Below are 13,298 nucleotides of genomic sequence, written 5' to 3' on the forward strand. Positions count from 1 at the left end.
TCTTTACGAAGGTGAGGGAGAAAATCAGTGGGTCCTTCCTTAAAGCCCAGAGCCTTGCACACAGAACTCGTCCAACACCTGGTTCTTTGCACTTGAAGCAGTTTGCTATATAACCTTGGGCAGATGACTGTGCGTAAAACTGGTATCTGAGGTTCAGGGACGTCATCTGGACCCTTCTATAATTTATTTCAAATGTATTTATCAGGAAAATTAAATTTTGATAATGACCTCCAGTGTGCTCTCAAGGCTTTTCTTCTTGTCTCTAACTCAGTTCTGATTAGCGATCTGGCTTCCTGTTCTTTTCTCTGGAAGGAGGTGGCCTTTATGGCCACAGGCAGCGCATGTCCCAACAAACACCCCCTCACGGTTGTAAATCCACGTGAACTGTACGTGAGGATGCAGGATGGAAGGCTAGACAGTGACATCCTATTAAGAAAAAAAAGAAAGACTAAGTACTCAGTCTTGCGTCTTTTTGCCACTAACTTACTAGGTGATCCTGGGCAGGTATTTGGGCCACATTTGCCCATCTGTGTAGAGGAGGGAGGGTGGTGCTTGACATGGTGCCTGTGGTCTCTTCCGTTCACTTTCGAGTCTGGGTTCTTCTCCTTCTAAGCTTATTATGTCTGTGGTAGAGCCAATTTGGGCTAAAGACAAAATCCCCAAAATGCCCTAAGTCAGCAGGCACACACAACCCTGGTGAGGAAGAGTGCTTGGCCCCGTACCAGAAATTTAAAGACTGTTCCATCAGGTTGGAAGTCAGCTTCCCACCCTCTGGTTCCTTCTTCAAATGAAGTTTTAGAAATTCTTTATCAAGATTCCCCTGTGGACCTTTCAGTATCATGTGCTGTTTAGAAATAACCCCACAACTTGCTTTTGAGACCTGCATCCTAAAACCAAAATAGCTCGTGATACAGCCTCTAAGTCATCATTTATTGATTTACAGAGCACTCACCACATGATGGAGGTGCTTTACAATACAGCAAACATCACAACAGAACTCACATAGTAATACAATCAACAAGTTACAGAACTAAAAAAAGCTGGAACGAAGCAACATTATGTCAAATTTCAAAGATGCTGAGAAGGGGCAGGTACAAAGAAGGTAATTCCACCAACTGGAGACCAGACGGCAAAAATAGATACACAGGCACCACAACCCAAAATGTGCAGGTTTGTAGAAGGTAAGTGAGCATAGAGAATAAAATTTCACAACCGAGAATGAAGGCCATTGAAGATACCAGGACACCCAAGTGATCAGAGAACGAGTGGAATCGCCTCACAGATGACAAGGAAGCCAATCTCACGTGGATTTTAAACTCACAGAAGAGAGGCCTGAAAGCCACTGAGATCATCCATCCCATTATGAGCACAGACTGAAATCTATAAGCCTTTACAAGAACTTGGAATCAATTTAGGAAACAGCCAACAGTTCTAAAACCCGTAAGACTGCGTAGATGTTGGTAGTTGGCACAGAGTTAGGGAGAAAAATCCTTTTCCTAAAGCAGAGAGGACTCACCTCACACTAGTGATGAGGCACTGGTGGGACAAAAGCCACCTGGATCAGTGTCACCTGAGAGGGGTTTAGTATCAAACGTGGAGGCGTGAAGTTCACACTGTCAGATGAACACGGGGAAAGGCACAGGTGACGCCCCTGGCAGAGGAGAACAGGTCACACCACCTCCCAAGGCCTGTGTGTCCACATGCAGCACGCCAGGGCGCCAGGTGGAAAGGAGCGTGAAGGGAGGGGCACTGGTTCCTGGCTCTCCCTTCGACTCCCCTAGATCTAGCCCCAAAACACACATGGTTACACCAAAGTACCTGCATGAAAGTGGCACTTAGAGTTCAGTAAGAGTTGTCCCTGAGTTAGTAGGTCATTTGCTGCTCCCTGAAGAGTCAAATCCCAGGTTTTAACTCAACAGATCACTAGCAGAATCACAGCAAGAGGAGAGCAAAATTCAGACTCCGTTCTGCCACCAGCAACCATGTGAACAGTTTCTGATTTAAAAGTAAAAGGGATTGCATTCAAATCCCAGGCGGGTGTGCAGTACCAGCACTTTGGGGCAACAAATTTTACAGTCTTTGAATTGAAAAAAAAAAAAAGTCACAAATGAAGTTCTTGAAGAAAATCAGCTGCAATGAATCAAATCAAACAATTTTCACATTCAGTCATTACACATTTATGGGTTTTTATAATGCTTCAGAGTGAAGAACAGACAGGGATTTAGAAAAATCACTCTCTACTGTGTCTACATCCTCAACCATTTTACTTCTGCTTAAAGAAGGACATGCAGAGTCCACAAGGATGGGCTACTTGTAGGGACCCTTTCGCTCTCTGCCAAAGCCGTCTCTCCAAGCCCCACAGAGCAGAGATGCACCGGCTCTCATGGAACTGTGTCCCATCTGGTACTGTCTCCGTTTCTGTCCCTTACACGCCAACGACTGCTTCCCAATCCCAACCTCACACCCAACAAACATAGGGGAACCTGGGCCTGCCGTTAACACTGCACACGTTCACTTCATCATTTCCTGAAGCTGTTTTAGAAAACATGATATGAAATATGCTTATGCTCAAACGTTAATAAAATCCAAGTGCACTATGTCAGTGACAGAATCTATATGCCAAACAGCAAAGCATTCACACCCTTGTAATGCTTTGAGATCCACATAAGAACCTAGATAGAGCCCGATAACATACACTGCCATGGCCATGGGATTTTCAAGTATTAAGTCTGTTTGCATAAGGAATCAACCTGAGATTTTTCTAAACTGCACTTCTCTGGCATTCAGTATTATAACCTTCATTCAATACAATAAAAGCCAACAACTTGACAATTATTGGAAAAAAATTATATTTTGGAAGAACTCACTACATAAGGTGACAGAATTCCAAAATCAAATTACATGAAAATATACATCGCAATTTCTTTGTACAATAAGTGAGAAAAATCTGCAATATAGAAGAATAGAGGCAAAGAAATACGGAGGGCCACGGAGAAAGTGGTGGGGGGTCGACAGCGTCTGTAAGAGCAAACCCACAAAGTTAAGCAGAAAGCCTGCAGCTGTGCACACGAATCCATCCGACCTGAACGCCCAGGAACGAACGGGAAGGCAAAAGCAAAACCAAACCAGAATTTTGTACTGTCTGGGGCAAATTTCAGTAAGTTGAATTCTGAACCAACTCTTTTTAGTTCTCAGGGATAATGACTGAGTTCAAGAGCTCTCAACAGCACACCAAAATGTGGTACTGCTACACCGGATCCAAGAGGTGGTGCAGCGAGAGTACAAAGCGACAAGCACCTAGTGATGACCGCTCCTCTGAAGTCATCGTTAAAAGTCAAGTCGTTGCTTAGTAAGTATCTCAGTACTGGAACTAAGTGATTTGAAAACGTTCTGGCAGAGAAGAGAGAGAAGCAAAGGGGAGTGTGTCAAAACAAAGAAGATACAAAAGTTTAGTAAGTGAAAAGAGTTTAATGAAGCCTCAATGGTTTAAAGGAAATTAAATGGAAACTTTTAATCCTAATTGTTTTCATCTGACATGCTTTACGGAGTCTTTTAAAACTGATAAGAAACAATGAATAGGGAAAGAAAAGCTGCTAAAATCTTTTAGAATTTACACGATTCTTACCCCACTACAAGAAAGCATTATTTGGTACAAGGTGTACTGTGGACGTACGTGAACAGTATATATATTATCCGATCATGTTGTGCTATGTACAGGTCTTTACAATTCTTCCTGAAGGGTAAAACAGTTCGTTAGAATTCAAAATGCGTAATCCTCTGTAAGTTGGCACTTGTTAGGCTCTTGTCAGCACTGACACTGGCATGTTCTATTGCAGCCCAGCTCCAGCCAGTGTCCGCCAACTCGTTACAAGAGAAGTCCAGCCATAGGTGGGTAGAGTGCAGGGAAAACAGTGCCATGTTTCTCAACTGGAGACCTACAACAAAACAGACAGCATTACATAACAAATTACAGAAGACCTGATTGATTAGAAATGTTCATTTGTATTGTATTTCTTTGGAAACAAGTTCTTAATTTCATTTTAAGCTCACTTTTATGCTCACCCAACATGGTAGCCACATAGGGCCATTTTATTTCAAATTTAAATTGTAGTAAATTAAATTTAAAATTTAGTTCAAGTGCTTAATATGGCTAGTGACTACCATCCTGGACAGTACAGACGTAGACTATTTCTATCTATCAGCACAGTAAGTTCTATTGTACTTCCCTACTTTACATTGTTACATTGTTTTCAATCCCCAAACGTCAAACACAGAAGAACTACTGACAAGTCAAGTGAGTATTGAAGGATATTCAGAGAAACAAACAACGTAACAGTGCCACACTTCCCAGCTTGTTGAATTTTATCCAACAGGTTCAGTCCAAACCCACTGCCTACGTGAAGCTGCCCACAACGCACCCTGTACTCCAAGTACAGGTCCTTCTAGGGACTTTGCATCTGGCCGGTCTCATGCCCTCCGTCAGCCTAGAAGTCAAGAACCCCATCTAAATGAAAACAACTACTATCTTATCAAGCACTCGTTAGGTGCCAAGCAAGTTTACAGACTTCTCTCACGCAGTGTTCGTAAGTACACGAAGGAGCTTCCCCCCATTTTATAGAGAAAAGTGAGACAAGGTGGCACAGCTAATAAGGGGCAGGGTTTCATGCTCAAAGATGAGAAAAACACTAGGTTCAAGTTCAAAAAAGAAGTAATGACCAGACTTTCCTTCAGAGCTGCTGTTAACATTACTGTGTGCTCGGAGTATGCGGGGGGAGGGGGGGAGAGGGGAGAGGGGGAGCAGGGAGGAGGGTACTGTTCTTCTCCTCTCAGGTCCAGGTGTCCCAGAGACGCTCACACCTGTTCTGTCTGCCAAGCACAGTGCTGGGTACGAAGAACCTGAACAGAAGATGACTGCCGAGTCACAGGACACAACGTTAAGCTTCTAACAAAGATGCCAGGCGTACTCAGAGTTAGGACAAATCTTTAAGTCACACCAGTGTGTGTCTTCTAGAGCCCTGAATTTATCCACCACATCATGGCCCAAATTCAACCGTACCAAAGCTCTGTTGTGGGCAGAAAGCAAGCTGTGGCCTACCCACATGTGGCCGTGCATGTGCCCGTTTCCCTGACTTGGACCACCTCCCCAAAATAGCGCCGGTGAGGCAGAAGGACTGCTCCATTTTCGTCCAAAGGGGTAGTGCCGGGCAACCCACTCAGCCCCTGGCAAAGCCGGGAACGCACCAGAAACTCGCACGTCACCTTCCCCAGAAGCGAGCTTCCACTGGCGCACAGACGCACAAAATGTGCACAGAGATTCTGTGGAAAATCTGAAGACATTAGTGAAACAAAGACACATCACTACAGAATAGGCATCCTATAATTTTTAGGTGATGTTACTAGTTTTTTTCCAAAGACTAGACCCACCACACCCAAATTAGTCCCTGGCCATTTAGTCTCTCAGGGCTGAAACAGATTCTATAATCATTCCCCGAGAACACGAACAGGGCCATGATACAATCATTTAAAAACTGACTGTGTAAGGTTTTAAAAAGAAAAATATCCCAGAGGGGGACTGACTGCTCAAAGTCATTAACACCTAAAATCAGGCAACCCAGCTTTAAATAGCATTAACTGTCAGCAGGAATAGAAAAATCTATTTTCCCCCCATGAACAAAATGTATTCTAAACGGGAAAAGCCTCAGTACAGAAAAAGCAAGTCTGTCAGTCTTTTCTCTAGAAAGATAAATGTGAAACTGAATCTCCTGGTCTCGCCCTATTTATTTAAATAGATGGTGCTGACCGCACGGTCATGTATGTTTTCTAAGTGTGTCCCATTTCTACCTTAGACTACATCTGCCTGTTACTAAAATCACATATATTTTATATTAATTGAAATTATATCAATTGTGTGTCTTTATGAAATAACCTTTAGTATCTTTTTTATTTTTATTTTATTTTTACCTCAAACCCTCGTATTATTCCCGATTTTTAACCTACAAATCTGGAGATAGTTCACCTCTAAAGGACATTAGTATCTTGGTCTATTTATTTCTAAAACTAGGATCAAATCAATTTCCGATATGGTTACACAACTTAATCTTTTTTAAAGTCTAAAAAAATACAAATCAGGCAAGCATGTTTCCAAATAAAAACCACTTTTGATATAAAGGATAATAACGAAAGTAATTCCTCAGTCAGAAGTAAATGTTCCAGTCATCGCAGCCACTCTTCACTGAGAGCAGTCCCTGCGTGCGGGGAAGCTTCCCGCCGCCTCCCACACAGAGGCCCCCGGCGCCCGCCGAGGCGGCAGCACCCCACCACCAGACCGCTCTTCTTCCGTGCCATGGCACTCGTGACCGTCCCCAGCCACTTCCTTTTTGAGGCCCAAAGTCCCTCACACAGTCTGGCCCCCTCCTGCGACCAACCAGCCCATGGGTTTCTGTTTCTTCTTTCTCCCCCAGAACGTGGTGACCGTGTACGTTGTTGTCCCTCGCCCGACTAAATGAACCTGTCTCTGCTTTGGGGACCTCCAGTCTCGGCAGGACCATTCCACGTCAGCCTCGTGTCTGACTGGCTAGATCAACAGGGTCCCGAGTCAGCGGTGTGCCATATATGCCATGCTCTCCCAAGACAGCACCACCTGCAGATGGCAGGACGTGAACCAATATTCATTAACAAGAACTGAAACGTGCTCAGGGTCACCTGTTCTCGGTGTTACCTCCCACTTCAAAATACAAAGCTCCATGCTTAAGGACATGCGACTGTAAAAGAACAGCCCTATATTATCACACCGATACACAGAAATCACACTGAACTAGCAAATCAGAAGACCATGTTCAATTTTTAAAAAGTACTCTATGTCTCTGCCCATGTTATTATATACACAGACACGTACGTCACGTGTGTGTGCGTGAGCGTTGGGAGGGGTCAGATTTCTGAAGCTGAAGCTACTGTGTGTCAGCGGTCACCTCTGGGAACAGAACGGGGAGGCCACGGCGGGACTCACTTTCCCTCACACGGAGAAGCTTCCGTGTTCCAGAGTGCTGTCATGCCTGTTTTGTCCCTGCAGCTGGGGACAGGAGTGAGGGTAGGAGAGGGGCAGCGACAGAGAGGCAGGCAGGGACCAGTCAAGCCGAGAAGGGACCGGAACAGAGCCCTAGCTTGCACGGAAGATGCTTCTAGAAGGACGATCAACAGTGTCACATCAAACAGGTTAAGGACCGAAACTACATTAAGCCTGTGGATGTGGCCAACAGCAGTGCCCAAGATTCCGACGAGTTTAGTCTCCTGCAGCGAGGACAGAAGATGAGCCAAATGTGCGCCAAGGCAGACAGTAAAGGGGAAAAGGCAAAGCCCTCTTCTTCCCAGTGCTCCCTTCCTCCCGAAGTTAAGTACCACTGCGAATTTTATGAATTTTATGTATTTCTTCAAGTCCCTGCTTTAAACAAACTCTTTCTCACACAGTGAGTACGTTGTGCTTTTGTTTAAAGATTTTATTTATTTATTTATGTGACAGAGACAGCCAGCGAGAGAGGGAACACAAGCAGGGGGAGTGGGAGAGGAAGAAGCAGGCTCATAGCGGAGGAGCCTGACGTGGGGCTCGATCCCATAACGCCGGGATCACGCCCTGAGCCGAAGGCAGACGCTTAACGACTGAGCCACCAGGCACTCCTAGGTTGTACTTTTTAACCTACGTGAACAATACCGAACTCGATGCTGTCTTTTCTTTTTTTGCGAATTGCGTTTCCTACTCAAGACTGTTCTTTGAGATTTAACCATCTGGTTACTATAAGTCTATATTACACACGCATTTAGTTGCTGGGTAATATTCCACTGTATCAATCATAACTGATCAATCCTGCTGAGGGGCCTTTCAAGAATCACACAGAGTGCTGCAAGCGGCGTCCATGTATGTCTCCGCACACACGTGCCAGCCCGTCTCCAACCACACCCCGCTCTCACAGGGCAGGTGCCTGGTTCAGACTGACCACATATCGCCAACCCACTCTCCAACGCGGACTCACCTTTGCTAATCCCTTACTTCAAGGACACCATTTCCCCAAATCCTCACCAACACTTGGGTTTCTCGGGCATTTTGATTTTTGACAATCCAGTCGATGTGATGTCACCTCCCTGTACCTTCGTATTTCTGATTACAGATGCAGTTATTTTTCACATCTGTAACAATTAGCTTTCTTTCCGGTTCTATTTATTACCCAGGCAGATCATTTTTTCTTTGTACTGCTTACTTTCTCACCGATTTGCACAAGCTGGTGTAGATTCTAGGTGCAAATCCTGAACATCAGATAGACAGTAATCTTCTCCCAGTCTGCTGCTTGTTTTTAAAAGTTTATTTGTCTTGTCATAATATTTAAGTTTTCAGTTTTGACACAGTCAAATTTATTGATTTTTCCCTTCTCCGGGTGTTTTCTGGGCCTAACAAGTCCTTCTCTACCTTGATATTCTCCCTTACTTTGTTCTAGAATAGTTGTGTTTTTCATACTTAACCTTCTGTTCTGGGAGTACTGGGGACAGCGAGGCTGCCGGTAACAGGCAGGTGTGGTCAACAGCCCCGCAGTGGATCAGGCCGAGTGTTTCAGGAGGTCAGAAAGGCTCTAGACGGCAGAAGCCTTGATGTTCAGAAGCCTGGGTGCGACGTGGGAGCTAAGCCTTCAGTGACCTTAGCGTGAAACCCGCCAAGGATGCAGTGTGCTTGGGGTTATCTCTTACTCCACACGCGGTCTCAACCGGGCAGTGGAGAGACTATGCACCCGCCCCACTTGTGCTTTTCTCTGTCTCTCAAATAAATAAATAAAACCTTTTTTAAAAAATGTTGTTTTAAGCCGCAGGATTTTAGGCAATTTGTAACGCAGCAACAGAGAACTAAACCAACCCCTGTCGCCTTAACGCAGAACAGTGAGAGTCTTCCTGTCTGTGACCCAGAGCATGGTCCTGCTGCCGAACTGCAGGGTGGGAGGGTTTGCTTCTCTCCCCTCCCCCGCAGAACAGTGAGAGTCTTCCTGTCTGGTGACCCAGAACGTGGTCCTGCTGCCGAACTGCAGGACGGGAGGGTTTGCTTCTCTCCCCTCCCCCGCCCCATGTCCTCTCTTCCTTCCATCCCACACCGGAGTGGGCAGGCAAATAAGGCTGTTAAGGTCTTTATGGAGCACGAGGTATAAATACTAAGAAAAAGTGAAATAAGGAGACAAATACTACAGGACCCCAGTTCTGGGAGACATCTAAGGAGTCAAACTCCTAGACACAGGAAGTGGAATGGCAGTTGCCAGGGCCTAGCGGAAGGACCAGACATTCGAGGGGTCTGTTGTACACCAGTGCACATACAGGCAATACTGCAACGTGCACATAAGAACTGGGAGGAGGGGCAAACCCATTTTTTTTTTTTAACCAGTTTTTTAAAAAGTGAAAGTCTGGATTAAGTTCTGGAACGGTAATATTTCCAACTTCCATATTTAGCAAACATAAGTCACGTATTTCAGGGCGCCTGGGTGGCTCAGTCGTTAAACATCTGCCTTCAGCTCAGGGCGTGGTCCCAGGGTCCTGGGATCGAGCCCCGCGTTGGGCTCCCCGCTCCTCTGGGAGCCTGCTTCTCCCTCTCCCACTCCCCCTGCTTGTGTTCCCTCTCTCGCTGGCTGTCTCTGCCAAATAAATAAAATCTTTAAAAAAAAAAAAAAAAGAAAAGAAAACATAAGTGACGTATTTGGATGTAGATTTTTAAAAACAATTTTCAATCTATTTTTGTTAAACCTCAGGAGTTTTATTTCACATCTGCATCCTGTGGCATGACCAAACCTACTGAGGGCACACGGAAACAGCACACTGATGAGCCCTAAGAAAACCCGCCTTTACGAAGACTCTGAGCAAGCAACAGGCCAGCCTGGGTACGTCTGCGGCAAGGCACCGGCTTTCTGTGGCATAGCCTCACGCCTGACAATTATGTCACGACAAGGACACGTGCAGGTCACGCAGGCAGCTCAGTCCGACAGCAGGTACCATGCTCCATGCATTCGTGGATGAGTACAACACAGCCCTGCTTTCAGAAGACAGGAGTTAAGTCATGGGTTTTTGATGTGAATTTTTTAAAGTCCAATTTTCAAATGATTTCACTCCTAGTTAATCCTGATAGATGACTGGGCTCAGGTGCTTATCGGGGCAACATACTGCAGGTTAACAGGAGCAGCAAGAAAACACTCTTATCGGTGACTGCGAGTCAGGGCCCTGAGCGCTGTCAGGCTTCGGGGGGGCATCCGTGTGAAGAGCAACTGCTTCACGAGAGGAAACGGGCTGAGACGGGCCTCCTCCCAGCACCAGGCAGAACAAGGAGGAGACGCGGTCCAGAGCCCGGGCGTGGAACCCAGCTCCCTCCCGGCGGGAGTGCACACACTTCCCGAGTGGCAGGGAGATGGAACAGAGGGGGAAACGACTAGTAATTTTTTTTTTTAAAGATTTTATTTAATTGACAGAGATAGAGACAGCCAGAGAGAGAAGGAACACAAGCAGGGGGAGTGGGAGAGGAAGAAGCAGGCTCATAGCGGAGGAGCCTGACGTGGGGCTCGATCCCAGAATGCCAAGATCACGCCCTGAGCCGAAGGCAGACGCTTAACCGCTGTGCCACCCAGGCGCCCCACAACTAGTAATTTTTGACACACAACTGGTGGGACTGGGGACTTGAACGCCAGTCTAACAAGCCTGCATTAATATACATGAATCAGTGTTTCCCAAGGAATGTCTGTCTCTGCCCACAGGTGAGCCAAAGGGTCCTCCTGACGAGCTTCAAACTGACAACAAAATACTAATTCCTTTATTCAGGTCTTACAACGAAAGACACACACCTCAAGGATGATCATTTTTCACACAAAAGCCTGAGCTTAAACAGTAACGTGGTAGGCCGGGGACAGTAACTACAATGAATCATTCACAAAGTTTGTGTATCAATTTTATTTAAGTCTGCTCTACCAAGGACTCCGGCTGCCAGGTCCTCTGCAGCACTGCAAAGCCATCACAACGCATCTGGCGGACAAGCAGTCGTGCGAAGATGCTCTGTTACTGACCTGTGCTGGTCCAGGTTTCCAATTATTGCTTCCTTACTCTTTAACTGGAAGTTCTCAGTTCAGTGTCATCATTCACAGTGTATCATATCTTCAATTAACTTATTCTATACAATGAGGCTTTCTGAATCAACATTACCTTCTGCCTCCATCTTTTTGATGAGTGAACTTTAACCTTGGTAAGTTTACTTTAAACACATGTGTATGTTATGATCCAATGTAAACTAACTCCGATCCCACTAGCAAAGGAGGGAATATACAATCCCTTACAAAATCTGTTTGTGGCCCCTCATTAGTATGTATTTGTTTATTTAACTAATTTGTAATATACTATTGAGGTAAATATAATAAAATTCTTGGTTATTTCTTAAATTTATGAAGTACTTATTTATGAGATGAAGTCACACACACACTTGGGCTGCAGCAACTGCAATCCTCCGTCGTGGTCCAACTCCCCTCTGACTGGAAACCGTGTGGGTGAGAGAGCCCTAGGATACGGTCACACCCACACAAGAACCAATCCCACGAGCGGAGTGGGTGACGGGCACGGCGGGGGCGTCCAGGACAAGCACCTGGAAGAAGTACAGGCGGGAAAGCACCAGTCCCAGCAGACCGAGACGCACACATGAAGGACGGTGGGAAGCAAGGACCACAGAGGAGGTGGGAGGGGAGGGCGAGCTAAGAAAATAAGGACAGGATTAGTAACAAACACATGTAGGTTAGACACCAACGAGCTGGTGGAAAACAAAACATCTGAAGACTGCAGGTCATTGCTGTTCTTGGCCTTAACAATGGTCAGCATTTCAGGTTATGATGAGGAGATCAGAAACCAGGGTATCAAACACGACAACAGAACAACGGTGGGTAGACTCAGTCTTACTTCTGATTTGCACCTTTGCATTTGACACAGTTCATCATAAAAATAAATAAAAATTAAAACAATGTGATGGTAGTTTAGGGAAAAGAGAAACCAACTAATAAAACATGTTACGGTCAGAAACAGATACCTGGAAATGTAATTCCCTAGTATAATCGCCCCTGAGCGTCAGTGGTGAAAGAATCGGGCACCAGTCAATGCACCAATGGTTCTAGGCTGGGGGGGGGGGGGGGGAGGGCCACNGGGGGCAGAGCCAAACTCTGGCCTCACGCCGGTCCATTTCAGGAGCTTCAACACACACACCAAAGGCAAAACCATAAAACTTTCACAAGACAAGATGCAACGGAGCTTTCCAGTGTCAGAGAAGAAGCTAGAACATGAAATGCAACTCTGTACAGGATAGGTCTAACCTGACTACAGTCAGATTAAGAACCTCTGTTCATCAGGGCATCTGCAGGGCTCAGGCAATTAAGCATCTGATTCTTGACATCGGCTCAGGTCGTGATCTCAGGGTCATGAGGTTGAGCCCTATCTCGGGCTCCGTGCTCAGCACAGAGTCTGCTTGAGACTCTCTCTTCCCCACCCCTCCCCGGGCTCACATGCGGGCACTCTCTCTCTCAAAAAAAAAAAAAAAAAAAAAAAACTCTGTTCATCCAGAGAATCCNTTCCACAAAGAAAGGGAAATGATCAGGATACAAATCCAGAAGCTAACGGAAAAACAGCCCAAGAACAGGAGTTTCCCAGAGGAAACGGCCAAACCCATGAAATGACAGTCAGCTGGGCCACACGTGTCAGAGCAAGGCCACACTCCACAGCCTTCCAGATGGAGAACTTTCACAGGGCTCTGGTGATGTCCAATGCAGGGGAGGGTCCAGAGTAAACGGAATCCTTATCCTTGCGAAAAGGAGTATAAATAGATGCAGCATCTTGGAGACAGCCTGGCATTATCCAGTCACAGACAAGTGCACAGGGCCCTACCTCAGCGATTCCACCCCCACGCACACACCCCGGGGAGGCGCTCCCCTCCAACGTGCAGCGAGAAACGAGACAGCCACACTCACTCTGCCAGCAAACACAAAGCGAAACACACAGACAACTGCAGTGAGAACCAGGAGCAGGATGGTGACTCATGTAATGAGGCCCCACAGGACAGCGACAACAGATGGGCACAAGCAGACACAACACAGACAAGTTTCAAGACTATAACCCCGAGCAACACAAGCCACAGAAGAACGCACACACTGCGGTTCCACGCACACACAGTCCAGCGTATCCAGCATGCCGTTCAGGAACAGCACAAACTGGATGACGTGATGAAGGAAAAACCGGGGTGAACACAGAACGGGGCGTGTGAG

The 13,298-nt window shown here is 46.1% G+C and overlaps 1 protein-coding gene across 2 annotated transcripts in view; it reads right to left on the reverse strand.

Annotated features, from left to right (window-relative positions):
* Positions 1 to 909: 909 nt before the first annotated feature.
* UBE2G1 (ubiquitin conjugating enzyme E2 G1) overlaps positions 910 to 13,298 on the reverse strand; it is a 53,313-nt gene continuing 40,924 nt past the window's right edge. For both annotated transcript variants that reach the window (XM_034647197.1, XM_034647198.1), the window contains exon 6: positions 910 to 3,935. The gene's annotated coding sequence lies outside the window, so the exon portion shown is untranslated. The remainder of the gene's footprint in view (positions 3,936 to 13,298) is intronic.

This window comes from Ailuropoda melanoleuca, chromosome 17 (genome assembly GCF_002007445.2).
Source record: "Ailuropoda melanoleuca isolate Jingjing chromosome 17, ASM200744v2, whole genome shotgun sequence".
NCBI lineage: Eukaryota > Metazoa > Chordata > Mammalia > Carnivora > Ursidae > Ailuropoda > Ailuropoda melanoleuca.